Source organism: Lycium barbarum, chromosome 2, assembly GCF_019175385.1.
Source record: "Lycium barbarum isolate Lr01 chromosome 2, ASM1917538v2, whole genome shotgun sequence".
NCBI lineage: Eukaryota > Viridiplantae > Streptophyta > Magnoliopsida > Solanales > Solanaceae > Lycium > Lycium barbarum.
Genome location: NC_083338.1, coordinates 61,865,455 through 61,884,826, shown reverse-complemented (window position 1 = coordinate 61,884,826; position 19,372 = coordinate 61,865,455).

Here is a 19,372-nt window from a genome sequence, read left to right as displayed (position 1 = left end):
CCACTGGCTAGGATCACTTCTGAATTGGGATCTCGAAGCTCTCGAGCTCTGACCCTATCCTGAATGAATGGGCGGTCAAACCTCCTGTCCGCAAATCGAGGAGGTGCACTAGTCGCTGACTGGCCTGAATATCTAGAGTATGACTATCTCGATCCCCCTCTATAGTCGCTATCGGCACCAACAGATCTGGCCCTCTTACTCGACCCGCTATCAATATCACGCTCACCCCTTTACGGATGTTGCTGCTCTTCTAAGTTCTGGGCATGAGCCTGAATACGGGAAATATCCATCCCCTCTTGCAATAAGCTGTCAAGAAATCTTTAAACAAATGTGGCCCTAAGCCACTCACAAGCCTGTGCACTCTATCTCTGATGTCACCCACCATAGTCGGAGCATATCTAGCCAATGAATTAAAATGAAGACTATACTCCCGCGCACTTATATTCCCTTGCTTTAAATTTAGAAACATGTCTGCTCGGGCCCTTCGAACCTCTGGTGGAAAATAGTAAAGAAGAAAAGTATCCATAAATTCTTGCCAACCAGGGAGAGGTGCATTTTCTTTTCTTTAGCACATCCAGTGATTATACCGAAGAACCGCCACATCCCGGAGTCTATAAGATGCCAACTCCACAGATTCAGTATCGGAAGCATGGATAATTCTCAACGTTTTCAGCATCTTATCAATAAAACCTTGTGGGTCTTCATCTAGCTTTGACTCGAAAAATTCTTGAGAATTTAAATTTATGAAATCCCGGGCTCTAGCACTAGTCGTCCTGTCACTTGGACCCGTACTCTACCGCTGTGCCTGAATGGCAACTAACTGTGTCAATAACTGAATAGCTTCTGTCATTTGTTAACCCGAAGCACCTGGTGGAGGAACTGGAGGCATAGAAGTCGGAGCTGAAGCCCCCTCTTGCTCTTCTAGAATAGATGGGGCATGAGAGGTATTAGATGGAGCCTCATTATGATATTCACCTTCTCCTACATTCGTTAGCGGCTCCATTTCTATTGTTATAGCCCGTATATTGTGCGTTTGGATATTTCAAAGTCGTCGTAGAAAGTAAGGACGAAACCATTTTCAAAACTATATATTAATGCACAAGTTGTTAAGAATACTATTTATGACCATTATTAGTATAAAAATATTGTGAGAGGCTAAGGGCAAGAAGAGAAATTTGCAAAACGACCAATGGAAACAATGTGGAAGGTTAGGGGTAAAATGGTCATATTGAGAAACGTCGAGGGGCGAAACGGGAATTTCACAAAATATTCATGAAGGTTCAAAAGGGTCACATTGACCATGTGATGGAGAACATATGGGCCAAAGTGTACATGGCAAGACTTGGGATCATCTTTTATTTCTAGAAAAGTTTCAAGAAAATAAAAGAGTTTTCTAGAGAGGGGCATGTGCCCCTCACATGCTTGAAAATATATGTATATATATATGAGCCTCCTTCTAATTCAAGACAAGAGGAGAAGAGCAAAACACAAAAAAAAAAAGGGGAGGGGGTTCGGCTAGGGGGCTGGCCGAAACCAGCCCCTCAATTTTGATCTTGGGAAATTATTTCTTTCATGTTTTTATACTAAGTGGAAGATGCTCTTTAACATGGTGGAATTGTTGGAGCAAGCAAAACACTCATATGGATGATTCATGAACCTTAACCGAGTGGAGAAGTTGAGGAATGAAGGTAAGGAACTAACCCTCTTTCATGTGTTATGGATGTTGTTGAAGTGTTGTAGTATGTAGAAATGAGTGAAATTCAAGAAATATGTGTGTGTTGATGTGTGGCCGTATGCATGGATGGTGCAAGGGCAATGATTCAATTGTTTTATTTAGTATTTTGATTGTTGTTTGTGTTATGGGTGATTTGTATATGTTGTAGGGTGAAGGAAAGGATGGAATATATGAAACTATGCATGTTGTGTTGTTGGCCGTGTGTAGCGTAGCTAGCCGTGGGTGTGTGTTGTGGTGTGGGAAGATTGAATTAATTTCATGTAGTGTGTTGCTTGTCGTTGTAATGTATAGAAAAGATGGAAAAAAAAATTCATAGGAATAAGTATGTGGTGTGGTTGCCGAGAATGGTTGTGTTTTGGTAAGCTATGATGAACGGATGTCACTTGATATTCTAATTGTGTTGCGTTGTGAATCTTATGATGTAAAATGAATTTAGTGATTGAAAATGAAGTTAGCATCATTTGTAGGTTATTGGAGAAGATAATGTGATTCTTATGTAATTTTGTATGGTGTGGGTTGATTTGGAGGCTAATGCGATTTTAATATGGTCCTTTGTGTTGATAAAAATAATGTTGCTAATGTATAGATTGTTGGCATGGTTTATGAATTTGGAGGAAAAGAAATGTGTTATTGATTTTTCCTTGGACTTGGAAAGTTTCGGGTTGCCTTATGTTTTGAGTCGGGTTGTGTTGGAAAATTTTGTGGATTGTTGGAAATGTTATGGAATCATGTTTGAATGGCTTTGGATGGATTATATATCTTGATTTGAACGTAATTGGAATGTCGTCGCATATTGCGAAAGAAGGTTGTTGATGTTAAAGTACGTTTACATTAATGGTCGATGTTGTTAGAATGTTGATGTCACTGTTGTGGATATTGTGGCCGGGTCAAATTCCCGGATTGTTGTTGTTGATTTGGGGCCGAGCCGTACTCTCGGGGATGATACAGTTACAGGGGAGATGCTGCCGAAATTTCGGCAGAAAATAAGTGAATATGTTTGAAAGGTTAAGGCAAGCACATGATAATGAAGCTAACGAATGGATGAATTCCTTTGTATGTAGATTATCGAGTTTGGGAAAGTAAACGCAACTAGTTGGTCGTCGCACAGGTATGTGAGGCTTACCTTTCTTTCTTTTGGCATGCCCTAGAGCCACGTAGGATATGATATGATATGTATCTTGAGGTTATTCCATTCTGTGATTCTGAGTCTGTTTGTGATCTGTATGTCCTCCCTAACTTAAGTATCAAATGATTCTGATAGGCGGATCATGATTTAAGTATTTTGATATAAGCATTCTGGACTAATCATTCCGACACACAAATGTTCTGACGTAAGTATTTGGCATAAGCGTTCCGATATGAGAAATTCTGATACAAGTATGTAACCGATCTGAGTATTCTGATACAAGCGCTCTGAAGTAAGTATTCTGACATAAGTATGCTAAGACAAGTATTCTGTCATAACCCTTTTGATATATGTATTCGGATCTAAGTAATCTGTCATAAGTAATCTGATACAAGTAATTTGGAATATGTATCCTGATTAAGTAAAAGCGATATAAGTACTTTGATAGAAATATTCTGATAAAAATAATTTGACATAAGTATTCTGTAATAAGTAATCTGTTATGGATATTTTGAGAAATATGTTTGATTAATCTATTGAGTCTGAACTATGTGCATTCGGTTTCTCACTATTCCGCTCGTGCATACGTTATAATTTCCTTCACCGAGTCCCGGGCCGGTATGTATCGTGCGGATGGTTCGCCGAGTCCTCTGTTAAGGGCCGGGTTCCATATATGAATTCTGAAGTATGATGTGTCCGGTTCCGGGGTACTGTGTTATATGTCCGTCCCCGGTTACCGAGGATATATTATGAAGTATGATGTGTCCGGGCTCGGGGTGCCGTGTTATCTGTCCGCCCTCGGGTACCGTGGTTATGTTATGATGTGTGACGGAGATCAGAGCAAATTTTCTGAAATATGACGTGTTGTGGCGCCAAAGGTAGGAGTGGCGACCACGTTCCTACGTTATCGTGTGCATCCCCTGGCATTGTTGACCGGTCCCTCGGCGTGATATTTGTCCCCGAGGTTACTGTATGTATGATATGGTATTTGTCCCGGCGTGGTATATGTCCCCGAGGTTACCGCGTATATGATATGATATCTGATACTGATATGCATGACTTGTGTTTGGAGAGTAGGCATTCCGACATTCCGTATGTTCTGTATTCCGTCTGCTATAGGACATCATCTGAGCACTCTGTACATTCTGTGATCCGTCTGACATGCAACATAAGTAAGTATGGTTTGTGTCTGGAAGAAAAAGGATAATAAGTGTCTGATATTCTGGATAAGGTATTCGTACGTTGTTTTATTTGTTTCAGTCATGGTTCCGTTTTCTGTACTCATGCCTTACATACTCAGTACATATTCCGTACTGACCCCCTGTTCTTCGGGGGCTGCGTTACATGCCGGGCAGGTACCCACAGATGGATAGATGAGGTTAGCCGAAGATGATCCAGTGGATTGGCGGCTCCATTTCCTCCAGGAGTGCTGCCGAGTCAGAGTATGTATGCTGTGATGTCTGATCATTATTAGAGACTTTGCAGACAGCGTTGTGGGTAATGGTTGTCAGTCTGTAAGCGGCTCCATCAGCCGATACGTCATTTTGTGTCATGTAGTAAATTCCATATGATTACAGATTTTTGTTTAATCGTGAACGGTAAGAGGAAAAAAAAAATTTGACTGTTTAATATGTATTTTACTCGTATTTGATTTTCTGGATCCTAAGGAATTAGGTGTGTAATCAGAGTCTGCGGGTTCGCTCGGCTCCGTATGTGGGGTCGGGTGCCCATCACACCCTAATAAGGTTAGGGTGTGACATCTATCCACCTTTCTGTCATAGCCTTTCCCTTCTGGGCTGCTGTAGCTTTTCTCTTTACCGGCATCGCTGAAATCATAGCACACAATTAGAGGAAAGGAAATCTTATATCATAGCTCTATGGCACGATCTAATAAGAAGAAGAATGGTCATTTTTCCTAAATGCCCTGCAGCCTCTTGTTTATAAATGTGGCGCACTTCACACCTATAAATGAGACTCTGCTGGACACGGCTTGTAGACCCACCCTAGGACGGAACGGCTCTGATATCACTTTTGTCACGACCTGATTAGGGGGCCATGACGGGTACCCGGAGCTGACTACCGAGCACTACTCATAATGCTAGTCATCATACCCAACCTTAACATACATAATCTTCAGGGCAACATATATATATATATATATATATATATATATATATATATATATATATATATATATATATATATATATATATATGAGCTCTCATGGCTACAAAATGATATACGTAATATACATCGATATATCTATGAAACATCTGCTACCCACATATTCGTATCTACGAGCCTCTACTAGAGTGCTGTGACATAATGATGGGACAGGACCCCGTCATTCCGAAAAATATATATATACACAAAATGATGTATCCAAATGGCTCCTCCAGAATAGTGGAGTGCTCTTGTAAATCTGCTGAATAGCTCTGAAGGGTCTGCGCCACCTCCCTGTCTACCTGTGGGCATGAACACACCGTCCAAAAAATAAAGGGCGTTACTACGAACATTGTACTGAGTATGTAAGGCATACACAATAATAACACATTGATGAAATAGGGAGACAACAAGTAAGGAAACAACCTGTAACTGCATATCACTTAAGACGGAACAATGCATTCTAACTTACATCATAAATATCACCATATCATGTATGCATATATATAAGCTGCCCGACCATATAGGTATGGTTTGATTATAATTATCCCGCGTCCGGGGTAAACATCTCATGCCGCCCACTAGTGGTGTCTGCCTATGTCCTCTAGACATGGTGTATGTGCCATCTTCTAGAGCGGTGTCTACCCGGCCATATAGGCACGGTGTAATCTCATCATCATATACATCTCATAAAGCATGTATGAGAACTCAAATACAAACTATAACTCTATCGGGGTGATGTAAGGTCGAGAACCCTCGATTCCGTTATGGCGTAGTCATGAACATCCCGCCTCACCTCGAAGGAACTAACATGATAAGGTGAGTGTAACAACAATAAGCCACATCAAAGGATCATTAGCTTCATAGAAATATCATATCATGAACTTTTGAATCTTTAGACTTAAACTCATCATCATCATTATCATACTTGTAACATACATCTTATCTTTATGTCATGTAAAGCTCTTTATACACGTAGACTCATAATTTCCGAAGTGTAAGAAGGTCATGGAGAGTACGAAAAGCCATGTCATAAGAATCATGCCTTAGAAAAGAAGAGACTAACTTTACATACCTTTATGCCTTTCTAACTTTACGACTATACGCTTCCTTCCAAGTTCGTAATTCTACATTTAAAGTAATTTGTGCTAAGATTAGATAATCGGAAATGTACTTAAACTTAAGCTAAAGCAAACGAAAATTGGGAAACATTTCCTTTGTTTCTACAACTTCCTCCATGTGATATAACAACTCCCACGCATCATCAACAACATTCATAATATCGTAATCAATAGCTTTGTCAAGTTTGTCATTATCCAATTCCCACAATTTCCTCTCAAGGTCATCCATGACCATAGTCATAATACAACATCACATTCAACCTCGTATAATGTTTCTCCCATATTCTTAATATCATTTATAGCAAGATTATACTCATAATATCTCAAGAATTATGGTTCTTGTCACACTACTATTCAAGAACACCACTATTCCATATATGAGCTCCATTTTCCACTTTCTTCCATAATCCAAGTCTTTTAACCACTCAATACTCTAAATAACATGAAAGGATTATAAAACACACCTTTGATTGTGTAGGATTAAGTTATGGATGAAAATGCTTCACTTAAAGAAAAACCCTAGCTTCAATCCAAAGAGATTTCTTGACTTCAAGCAACCCTAGAGATTCCCTTACACTTGATTCCCTCGGATTAATGATGTTGATCATTGATTTCCCCTAGATATGTGTTGGTATGGTGTGGATAAAGTTATAGAGGTTTCTTGAGGTGTGGGGAGAAAGGATGAAATGAGAAATGATGACTTGGAGTCTCTTTATTAAAATTAAAATTTTGTCTTGACGGTATTATACGGGCACATATACGGTCCGTAGAAGTGACTGTATAATGCTTCCAGTGGAGACCCTTTCTGTGGACAGGTTATACGGTCCCTTCTACGGACCGTATAAATTATACCGGCCGTGTAATTTGGCCGTATAACTCCCAATTTTCTGAAGTTGCTCTCATCATTTCGTTTGATCTCCAATCCCTATGGAACCTTCTTAACACTTGTTTAATACTTCATTAACAATCTAAGGGGCGTTATAACTCTTCTTTAAGACATCATTAAGTCAACATTAACTCGGTACGTTGCAAATCCTTTCCGAAACACAATGTATACTTTGCCTTTCTTAACGAACTTTCTTTTCTTGCTTCAAACGTCTTTGGAATCTCAATTAGAACCATTGAATACTACTTTTTGCTTGTGGAAACATCATATACTTCTCACCCTGCATTAGTCTATTCACTGTGCAATGACATGAAATTTTTCTGAGGTGTAACAATAGTAGCAAGCTAATGATAGTTTATGGATAAATAACAGTAAAGGAAACTTAAGAAACCAAGTTGTGAACTTTGAGAACTGGTTCGATTTTGGTGATTGCTTTCCTTAACCGAGCCAACTTTTTAAGAAAATTCCAATGCCTCCTTATCAGATTACAAATACCAAGAATAATGAAAAGTTAACCTAAAAAAGAAAGGGGTACACCCCTATTTATAGCTAAAAATAGATGGGCCTTAGTACAACCTAAAAAGGCCTTTCTATAAAAACCCTAAAATGGATAAGGCAGCGTCCGTACTGTCTGACACCCGTACGGTTGTCAATGCAAATGGGGGAACGGTTTGATGATGCATGGACTGTTCCACAATGGATTCTCTGAGCCTATATTGAGTGTGTTCGCTTCAGGCTCGGGTTTTCTGTGCCCAAAAAGATACCCTCGGTTTCAACGCTGAGTTGAATGAAATAATGACCCCTTCGGTCCTCGTTCCCTCGGATGGCCAACAACCTCAGTCTTCTTCGATCTCATATCGGGCAGCTGTGACTTTTACTTCGGTTCTTACCAAATATGAATTGCTTCGATTTTTACCGTATACATATAGTCCCCACACTTCTCGGATCGAAATTTCACCGAAGTAACGGGAAGTGGAATGATTGCCGCGGTGACTTCTCCAGTAAGCTTTACTTTGAAAACAGGCGTGAAATAAAATGTCCTTTCATGTCACGTTCCTCTGACTTTGGACATGTCTCTCCTTTCAGTTGGATGGCTTCGGCAACCGCTCTAGGTTCACGTCCCTTCATGTCATGTCTCTCTTACTTCGGACATGTGTCCCCTCTTTGTTGGATGACTTTGGTAACTGCCTCAAAATTTTCTCTATATAAAGAGTCACTTTGATTTAAATTTTTATTTTTCACCATTCACTCTTCATCTTTTGATTATCTTGTTACCCTCATTTTGTTCTTGCTCCCTTTTGAATTTTTGTACCGAAAAGTTGTTGAGAAAATCCATTCGTGGTCCCAAGATTTTCCGTTTTTTGGAAATCCTTCTTAACTTCATTTGTTCACCTCCAAATCTCCATATCTTAATATTTTTGGCTTTCAAATCTTCATCCCTAGATCTTCAAATCGTCATATCCTTATACCTCGATCTTCATACCTTGATCATTCAAACTCGAGAAATGGCAACGAATACCGAATCTACTTCCCAAGAGGTTCCTTCAGCTCCTTCTTCGGTTGCCAAGCCTGTCGCCAGCATCGGAGATCAAGCACCAACTAGCCTTTTCGAACCTACGGCCAAAGACTTCCTTCAAGACACAATTTCAATCACGAGTTTGCCGTGAAAACAGCTGTAAAGAAATCGGATCGGGGTTATTACGTGAGAAGCTACCTATCCTCGATCAAAGAGAAGCACCTTCCCCGAGTCCGGACTGAATGTGGCTGGGATAACCTGTTATGTCCCGTGTTTCGTATAAGTGGAAATCGAGAAATAATTACGACTTGTGTGTTATAAGGAAATATTTATGATTTTGGTGAATATGACTATGTTGGTTATGGAATCATTAATGTCAAGACCTCGGGGAAGGCCGAGGGTAAATTTGGAATTTCGAAAATTAGTTTCGGGAATTACAAAACGGGACTTTTAATGGATTGGGCCAAGAATTGGACAACAAAAAAATTGAGGCCCAAATTTTGTGGGGTGGCCGGCCACTTGGTTGGCCCAAACCCATTTTTAAATGTCATGTGCTATGCACATGACACTTAGTAATGGATATATATCAATGTGCTTTGGTAATTATCAAGAAAATAAATCACATTTCAACTTTGAGCACAAACAAGGCTCTCGGCCGAATGGGAATAAGAGAAAGAAAACAATTTGGCAAGCTTGATTCTAGCCTTAAAAATCTTAGTTTCTACATAATTGTGAAGTGCTCAAGACGCTCTCCGTTGTAGTACAATTAGTTTGACGAAAGGGCGACGTTTGCGGCAAATCGGGATTTCAAGAAAAAGGTGAGATTTCTATGCTTTTATGTTATGGAATGGACATATATGTGTTAGTAATTGGAGTAACGTGAGGATTATGGAATTGTGTTGTGGGTGAAGTAGCCGTGCATGTGTGAAAAGTTGTGTGTGGCCCTGTTCAATATAAGGTGGGGAAAGAGTCGTCTAAAGTTTATTTAAATTGGTTAGTTGTATTGTAGTGATCCCTTGTGATGCAAATGAATGTTTGATGAATTGATTTGGTGTTAGAAAATGATTTCGGATATTATCGGAAAGCGTATACCTTCGGTATCATTGTATATTTAGGGTGCTAGAGACTTTAAATATGAATTTCTAATGATGTTAACGAATTCGGAATGAAACGACGCAAGTTAGAATGTTCGTCGTGACTTTTGATGTTTTGAATGAAATATGGAAAATAATGAATCTCGGGAACTTTCGTATATGGTTTGGAGTATATTTGGGATGTGATTGAAAGGATCTTGAATGAGTAAATGAATATAAGGATGTGGATATAGATTTGGAATTTTGGAAGTATGAATGAAAGTTGCCAACTTAAGTAATAAAGTTGAACTTTGAACCTAGAGTGGTTTGGTCATTGTTTGTGTTGTTTGTTGATGTGTGGGATGTTGTTATTGATATATTTTGAGCCGAGCTAAGTCTCGGGGATGTTAGATTTATAGGGGAAATGCTGCCGAAATTTCGGTAGGCAAAAATGGAGTTAAAGGCATTTTTAAGCCTAAGAATCTCAATTGGTAACTTTGACCATTTGCAGATTTTAGACGAAACGGGACTGGACTTTTGGGAGAGCATGCGACGTCTGAAAGGTATGTAAAGTCCCCTACTCCTTCATTTGGCATGTCTTAGTATCCTAGGCGAATATTGGAACTTCCGGAGCATTCCTGCTCCTCGAAACCCGATCCATAGAAAAGTTACTATTCATTCAATTCAATTGAAGCCTAAGGGCTCTATTTTGGCTAGAATGCCACCATTCGTTCGAAACCTATTGAAATGTGGTCGGGGAACTTAGAAATGATTATGTATGACCCTTTGGCCTATAAATGTTCGAAAAATATGTTCGCCGCCTCAATTTGCCTCGAGGTGGGCCCGTTAACCCCGAGACGCCCTATTTGACTTATTGGGCTGTCCTTTTGAATAAAGTTTGAAATGATGCTTTCGATTTTGGAACTTCCTCCTACGGGATATATTTTGAATATTACGATGCGCTAAGTTACGTTTTGAGCCATATGCACTATTTTGGAAACGTTTTGTGAAAGGAAACCTTATATCGACTAAGTATTCGATTATTTTGTACTAAAGAACGATTTGTGAAACTATTATGTTTTGAAAGACTATTTTGAAGTATGATTTGCATTTGTTTGCTCACGACTCCGCTCGTGCCTTATTATGATTTCGTTCACCGGTTCCCGGGCCGGTTTTGATTCGTGCGCCTTATGACAAATTCGGCCGTATGCTGTGTTACGGTTCCCGAGGCTTCGCCATAGGGCCGGGTTCCGTTGGAGTTATGCTGTGATATGGCTCGTGATGCGATATGCTCACCTATGATTATGTTTGTGTTCGGGGATGTACGGAGATTTGAAACCTTCTGGTGTTATGCCGTGTGTGGCGCCAGCGTCGGAGTGGCGACCACGTTCTTGAGCTTTGCATGATTTTCGCCTGCATTAGGTATATGTATATGACTTGATACGGATTTTGACACTCCGGTTTGTTCTCTACTTTGTCTTTTGATTTGCTTTCAGTTTGGTCCATATATCTGTACTCCGTGCTTTACATACTCAGTATATATTTCGTACTGACCCCCTCTCTTCGGGGGGCTGCGTTTCATGCCCGCAGGTACAGAAGCTCGTTTGGGAGATCCTCCGGTTTAGGCTACTCATTCTGCTGTGTTAAAGAGCTCCCCTTGATCTGGAGCCTAACTTTTGGTACATACCCCCTGTTGTGTGTGCATTCTGTACATTTGACTATTTGGGTACGGCGGGGCCCTGTCTCGCCATCTGTCGTTGTTTTGAGTTCGTAGAGGCCTGTAGTCATATATGTGGGGCGAGGGTCCTATGTATGTTTGTTCGATTTTGTTTTCTGGTCTTAAAGCGGTCCGTTTGTTATGATGGCCCTAAATGGCCCTTATGCTTATTTTTGCACTTTTGACCGGCGATGGCTACTCCGCCGCTCAGTTTGTATTTGATATGACACTCTGATTTGTGCGACCGCTTAAGACATATCTTGATATAACCTGTGTTTGATATGATTTTGTAAAATTCTGAAATAAGTTTGGATGTGCTATCGAATATGCGATTTGGTCTGGGTACCCAGGTAGGGTGCCAGTCGCGGCCCACGGGGCTGGGTCGTGACAAAAGTGGTATCAGAGCAGTTTGTCCTCGGAATGTCTACAGGCCGTGTCTCGTAGAGTCTTGTTTATCGATGTGTTGTGCACCACATCTATAAACAGGAAGCTACAGGGCATTTAGGATGTTACTCTTCTTTGGAATCTTAGATTGTGCGATAGAGCCAGCTGTAGGAAGTGAATTCCCCTTTTTTCTCTAACCCTTGATTGCAGCTGGAGAGTGGTGTCGATGTATGACAATGACTGCTGATATTGGAAGCTATACAAAATCTGGTAAGAAATGTTACGAAAGACGTATGCTGGGTAAGGTATTCTGAAGTACGATTAAAACATAAAGTCGAGCAGCGAAAAGAGAAATAAATATGAAAAGTGTAGCTGGCGCAGTCGAGTTGGGCATGTGAGGTAAGCCTCGGCATATTTATATTTTTGTTTGAAATTGTTAGCCCGTGTGGCTATGAGGTGATATGATGTGATATGTATGTATGTATATGTGGTGGCCCTGTGAGGCCCGGTTGGTATTTCCTGTGTACAGGTTTTGGGATAGTAAGAAATATAGAGGAACCTCTGCCCAAATTTTTCTAGAAATACGAAAAGGGAAATGGGATATAAATTCTTAACCTTTCTTGAAGATCGATACCATTATGATAAACCTATTATGGTGGATTAAAAGATACCCTTCGTGTTATTTGTAAGGAGCATTACCTTTAGCGGGAAAATTTTATCTCAAGTAAATATATACGAGTAGTAGATTCGCAATTCATTTGGAGAGACCAGAAATATGTTTTAACCCCATTTTGTTTTAGCACAACCCATGTGAAGGGCAAAAAGTCTGACGATCAAGGTTTCTCAAACTGGGAGAATACAAAACGTATGATAAGCAGTTGAGAATTTAGCGGTTCGCTCTCGGCATAAGTATACAGATATGTATAACCGTGGGGATAATTATGTGAATTAGGCATTTGATGATTTCGCGAAGTTCGTCGGACTCTAGTCTTCTTGTGCTGATGGTTGGAAGATACCTTACAGTAACATTCTGTCAGTTTCCCTCGACTATTTGGAGACGGAATTTGTAGAATACGAATTTAGACTTGTGGGCTGTCTGAAAGTACATATGTATGCATGGAGGTATATGTTGAGAATTTATAAGTGACGACACGGTAAGCACCAAATCAGAAAAAAAAATAATAGAATTCTCGTAGGCCGGGGTGGGACCCGCTACGGGGACGTTTTGAAAAGTTGTTAAGACCCCGAATTGTCTTAAATTACGTGACAAAGGTCGTGAGTGGCGATCGACGAAAGTATATTAGCCCTAACGCGTCAAGATGCGTGAAAGTTTCAGGGTTAAGCGTGCTCAAGCCAGAGCAATTCTGGGATGGGTGACCCCCTGGGAAGTGATGTAACATTTTTGCACAAGTGTAAGCATGCTAGTTATAAACGAAAGTTTGGGGTAATTTAAAGGAAAAGAGAACGTGTGGAGTAATTAGTGCCCTTGCAGGAGTCGCGCAGAACGAGGCGGACTAAATGGGCAAAAAGAAAAGGTACAACACCGCTTGGGAAATTGAGCGAATTCGAATAACAGTCAGAGACGTTCGTCAGTAAAGTATGAGTAAATATATCCATATGTGTGTATGTGTATGTGTATGTGTACATGTGTGGGTGTAGGATTTTCGTTTGGTGCCCATGTGGGACGACGATCCGAATGTTGTCAAGGGATAGAAAAAATCCCCAAATTACATTATAACTTAGTTTGGAATGATGATGTCTGAAAGAGAAAATGAGTATGGAGGGTAGAAAAGGTGAAAGATAAGCAGTGTGAATAAGTAGTATCTCTGAAAGGGTCGATACGCGACATGCAAACCAATTCGTGTGACAGCTTGGTTAATAAGTTTTCAAATAAAGGGAAATTTTTCATGAATCACTGGAGCCTTAATAAGAGTGATCTGATTCTAATCCGGATTCTATCTTCTATACCTCTGCACTCCCGATTTTGATAAGGCTCTGTCTATTACGCCTCCATGCTTCTGGCCTCGATTGTGTTCCCATTTGATAAACCTGGGTACATCTGGTTCTGAATCTGTTTTTGGTTGAAATACCTCTGTATGATTAGCTCTGATTGTGAATCTGTCTAACACATCTCTGGGTATCTGACTTTGGACACGATTATGATTCTATTAGTACATCTCGGTCTGTCTGATAAGATTATGGCTCTGCCCGCTATCCTTCTGTCTGTCCGACTAAGTTACGTTGCTGCCTGTCATACTTCTGGTAATCTGATCCGGACCACGACTCAGTCTGTTCCACTCTGTACTTCTATCTCTGACTATGATGGTATAAGTTACATCTGTGCCCCGGCTCTATGCCATGATCTGATACGATATGTTTGTGTGTGGAGTGACCACTGTACTGGGGCTGTGCTCGAGGTGGCACAATCTTTGTAGACATCATATGATTCACGGGTGACAACATCTGATCTGATACGCTACAGCGTTCTGATTTGGGCTTATGACTCTTTATGACTCTGAAATATGATTCTGTCTATCCGTCGGGAATCTGATTCTGTCTGTTCGCCTACAATATGATATTGTCTGCCCGTCTGGAGTATGATTTTGTCTGTCCGTCTGGGTTCGATTTTGTTCGATATGATTCCGTACGTCTGACCTCGATTATGAATCTGTCTGGTATATCTCCGGTGTGTTTGTAAGTGGATTTGTTTTGCGTTCTTAAGCGGCCCGTATGCTACTATGGCCAAGATGGCCCATGAGTACGTGTGTGTGCATTTGGGCGATGTATATACCGCCACCTTTAGGATTTTGATATGACTGTTCTGCACGGGCGACCGCTTAAGATACGTGTTCGATAAGTGTTTGTGTGACGTCTGTTGTTAATTTTCAGCTCGAGCAACGTATGTTGAGTCTGAATGAGTCCGAATACGATGATCTGGTTGTGAGTTCGTTTGGGGTGACAGAATATTTCCGTGTGTTTGATTCTGATTACGAATTCGTCTGATACGCCTTGGTACGTCTGACTCCGACCTCAGATTTGTCTGACATACTTCTGTACCTCTGATTTTGACTATGAGCCGTCTGCCATAGTCTAGTATGTCTGCCTCCGATTACGAGTTCGTTCGATATGCTGCTAGGCGTCCGGTCCTAGTTCTGAATCCGTTGATGTGAAGTGTTTGGTATGATTCCGAATTCGTTGATGTGAACTGTCTGGTATGAAGTGATTCTGAATCCGTTGGTGTGGAGTGTCTGGTATGAATTGAGATTTCGATGATGTGATAGGGAAATCTGCAAGTAAGATCGAGCATCAGAAGCCCGATGGATTACTTCAGGAGATGGATTCCAGCCTGGGAATGGGAGATGATCAGTATGGACTTCGGTGTGGGGTTGCCGCGTACTCTACGCAGGTATGACTCTATTTGGGTTATTGTGGACAGGCTGACGAAATCAGCCTATTTCTTTCCGGTCCGGACTACTTATTCGGCTGAGGACTACGCCAGATTATATATCAGAGAGATAGTCAGACTTCACGGAGTCCCTGTATCTATTATTACTGACCGAGGTGCCAAGTTTACAGCAAATTTCTGGAGGTCATTTCAGGAGGGATTAGGGACTCAGGTGAGCCTTAGTACAGCTTTTCATCCTCAGGCCGATGGGCAGGCCGAGCGCGCTATTCAGACGCTCGAGGATATGTTGCGGGCCTGCGTTATTGATTTCAGGGGCAGCTAGGATGATCATTTGCCGCTTATAGAGTTTGCCTATAATAACAGTTATCACTCCAACATTCAGATGGCCCCGTACGAGGCCCTTTATGGCAGGAGATGCAGATCTCCTATTGGCTGGTTTGACGTGGGCGAGACTAAGTTGATTGGGCCAGAGGTGATCCAGGAAGCTGTAGATAAGGTGAAGCTTATTCGGGAGCGACTATTGGCTGCTCAGAGTCGACAGAAAGCTTATGCTGATAGACGACGTCGACCGTTGGAGTTCCAGATTGGCGACTGGGTATTCCTGAAGGTGTCGCCCATGAAGGGCGTTATGAGTTTGGCAAGAAGGGTAAGTTGAGTTCGCGGTACATCGGGCTATACCAGGTTGTTCGGAGGGTAGGCGCAGTCGCCTACGAGCTAGACTTGCCATCCGATTTGGAGTCCATGCACCCGGTGTTTCATGTGTCTATGCTGCGGAAGTGTATTGGTGACCCTTCCGGGATATTCCCCGTAGATGATCTTCAGGTAATGGAGCAGTTTTCTTTTGACGAGCAACCTGTATCTATTCTGGACCGACAGGTAAGGAGATTGCGCACTAAGGAAGTGCCTTCTGTCAAAGTTCTGTGGCGCAACAGTAACCGGGAAGAGATGACTTGGGAGGCGGAGGATGAGATGAAGAAGAGATTCCCCCATTTATTCCCTACGCCTCTTGTAATCTAAACTTTTGAATTTGTTGTATTAATGAACGGATGGACCATGTGTGCTATGAATAAAAATGGTTTTCCCGTTACGTTTGTGAACCTTCATAAGATTTATTTAACATTCGGGGACGAATGTTCTTAAGGGGGGGAGAATGTTATGTCCCGTGTTTCGTATAAGTGGAAATCAAGAAATAATTACGACTTGTGTGTTATAAGGAAATATTTATGATTTTGGTGAATATGACTATGTTGGTTATGGAATCATTAATGTCAAGACCTCGGGGAAGGCCGAGGGTAAATTTGGAATTTCGAAAATTAGTTTCGGGAATTACAAAACGGGACTTTTAATGGATTGGGCCAAGAATTGGACAACAAAAAAATTGAGGCCCAAATTTTGTGGGGTGGCCGGCCACTTGGTTGGCCCAAACCCATTTTTAAATGTCATGTGCTATGCACATGACACTTAGTAATGGATATATATCAATGTGCTTTGGTAATTATCAAGAAAATAAATCACATTTCAACTTTGAGCACAAACAAGGCTCTCGGCCGAATGGGAATAAGAGAAAGAAAACAATTTGGCAAGCTTGATTCTAGCCTTAAAAATCTTAGTTTCTACATAATTGTGAAGTGCTCAAGACGCTCTCCGTTGTAGTACAATTAGTTTGACGAAAGGGCGACGTTTGCGGTAAATCGGGATTTCAAGAAAAAGGTGAGATTTCTATGCTTTTATGTTATGGAATGGACATATATGTGTTAGTAATTGGAGTAACGTGAGGATTATGGAATTGTGTTGTGGGTGAAGTAGCCGTGCATGTGTGAAAAGTTGTGTGTGGCCCTGTTCAATATAAGGTGGGGAAAGAGTCGTCTAAAGTTTATTTAAATTGGTTAGTTGTATTGTAGTGATCCCTTGTGATGCAAATGAATGTTTGATGAATTGATTTGGTGTTAGAAAATGATTTCGGATATTATCGGAAAGCGTATACCTTCGGTATCATTGTATATTTAGGGTGCTAGAGACTTTAAATATGAATTTCTAATGATGTTAACGAATTCGGAATGAAACGACGCAAGTTAGAATGTTCGTCGTGACTTTTGATGTTTTGAATGAAATATGGAAAATAATGAATCTCGGGAACTTTCGTATATGGTTTGGAGTATATTTGGGATGTGATTGAAAGGATCTTCAATGAGTAAATGAATATAAGGATGTGGATATAGATTTGGAATTTTGGAAGTATGAATGAAAGTTGCCAACTTAAGTAATAAAGTTGAACTTTGAACCTAGAGTGGTTTGGTCATTGTTTGTGTTGTTTGTTGATGTGTGGGCTATTGTTATTGATATAATTTGAGCCGAGCTAAGTCTCGGGGATGTTAGATTTATAGGGGAAATGCTGCCGAAATTTCGGTAGGCAAAAATGGAGTTAAAGGCATTTTTAAGCCTAAGAATCTCAATTGGTAACTTTGACCATTTGCAGATTTTAGACGAAACGGGACTGGACTTTTGGGAGAGCATGCGACGTCTGAAAGGTATGTAAAGTCCCCTACTCCTTCATTTGGCATGTCTTAGTATCCTAGGCGAATATTGGAACTTCCGGAGCATTCCTGCTCCTCGAAACCCGATCCACAGAAAAGTTACTATTCATTCAATTCAATTAAAGCCTAAGGGCTCTATTTTGGCTAGAATGCCACCATTCATTCGAAACCTATTGAAATGTGGTCGGGGAACTTAGAAATGATTATGTATGACCCTTTGGCCTATAAATGTTCGAAAAATATGTTCGCCGCCTCAATTTGCCTCGAGGTGGGCCCGTTAACCCCGAGACGCCCTATTTGACTTATTGGGCTGTCCTTTTGAATAAAGTTTGAAATGATGCTTTCGATTTTGGAACTTCCTCCTACGGGATATATTTTGAATATTACGATGCGCTAAGTTACGTTTTGAGCCATATGCACTATTTTGGAAACGTTTTGTGAAAGGAAACCTTATATCGACTAAGTATTCGATTATTTTGTACTAAAGAACGATTTGTGAAACTATTATGTTTTGAAAGACTATTTTGAAGTATGATTTGCATTTGTTTGCTCACGACTCCGCTCGTGCCTTATTATGATTTCGTTCATCGGTTCCCGGGCCGGTTTTGATTCGTGCGCCTTATGACAAATTCGGCCGTATGCTATGTTACGGTTCCCGAGGCTTCGCCATAGGGCCGGGTTCCGTTGGAGTTATGCTGTGATATGGCTCGTGATGTGATACGCTCACCTATGATTATGTTTGTGTTCGGGGATGTACGGAGATTTGAAACCTTCTGGTGTTATGCTGTGTGTGGCGCCAGCGTCGGAGTGGCGACCACGTTCTTGAGCTTTGCATGATTTTCGCCTGCATTAGGTATATGTATATGACTTGATACGGATTTTGACACTCCGGTTTGTTCTCTACTTTGTCTTTTGATTTGCTTTCAGTTTGGTCCATATATCTGTACTCCGTGCTTTACATACTCAGTACATATTTCGTACTGACCCCCTCTCTTCGGGGGGCTGCGTTTCATGCCCGAAGGTACAGAAGCTCGTTTGGGAGATCCTCCGGTTTAGGCTACTCATTCTGCTGTGTTAAAGAGCTCCCCTTGATCTGGAGCCTAACTTTTGGTACATACCCCCTGTTGTGTGTGCATTCTGTACATTTGACTATTTGGGTACGGCGGGGCCCTGTCTCGCCATCTGTCGTTGTTTTGAGTTCGTAGAGGCCTGTAGTCATATATGTGGGGCGAGGGTCCTATGTATGTTTGTTCGATTTTGTTTTCTGGTCTTAAAGCGGTCCGTTTGTTATGATGGCCCTAAATGGCCCTTATGCTTATATTTGCACTTTTGACCGGCGATGGCTACTCCGCCGCTCAGTTTGTATTTGATATGACACTCTGATTTGTGCGACCGCTTAAGACATATCTTGGTATAACCTGTGTTTGATATGATTTTGTAAAATTCTGAAATAAGTTTGGATGTGCTATCGAATATGCGATTTGGTCTGGGTACCCAGGTAGGGTGCCAGTCGCGGCCCACGGGGCTGGGTCATGACATAACCCCCGCATAGAGATTTTGGTTCCTGGTGATGATTAGTTAATCACCGACTTTAAGGAGGGGTTTTCAGATGTTTACACATACCGCTTCACCTTAAAGCTTAACCCTCCAATAGATCTGGTTATCTTTAAAATTTGGCGGATATATAAAATATGCCTTGCTCAAATAGTGT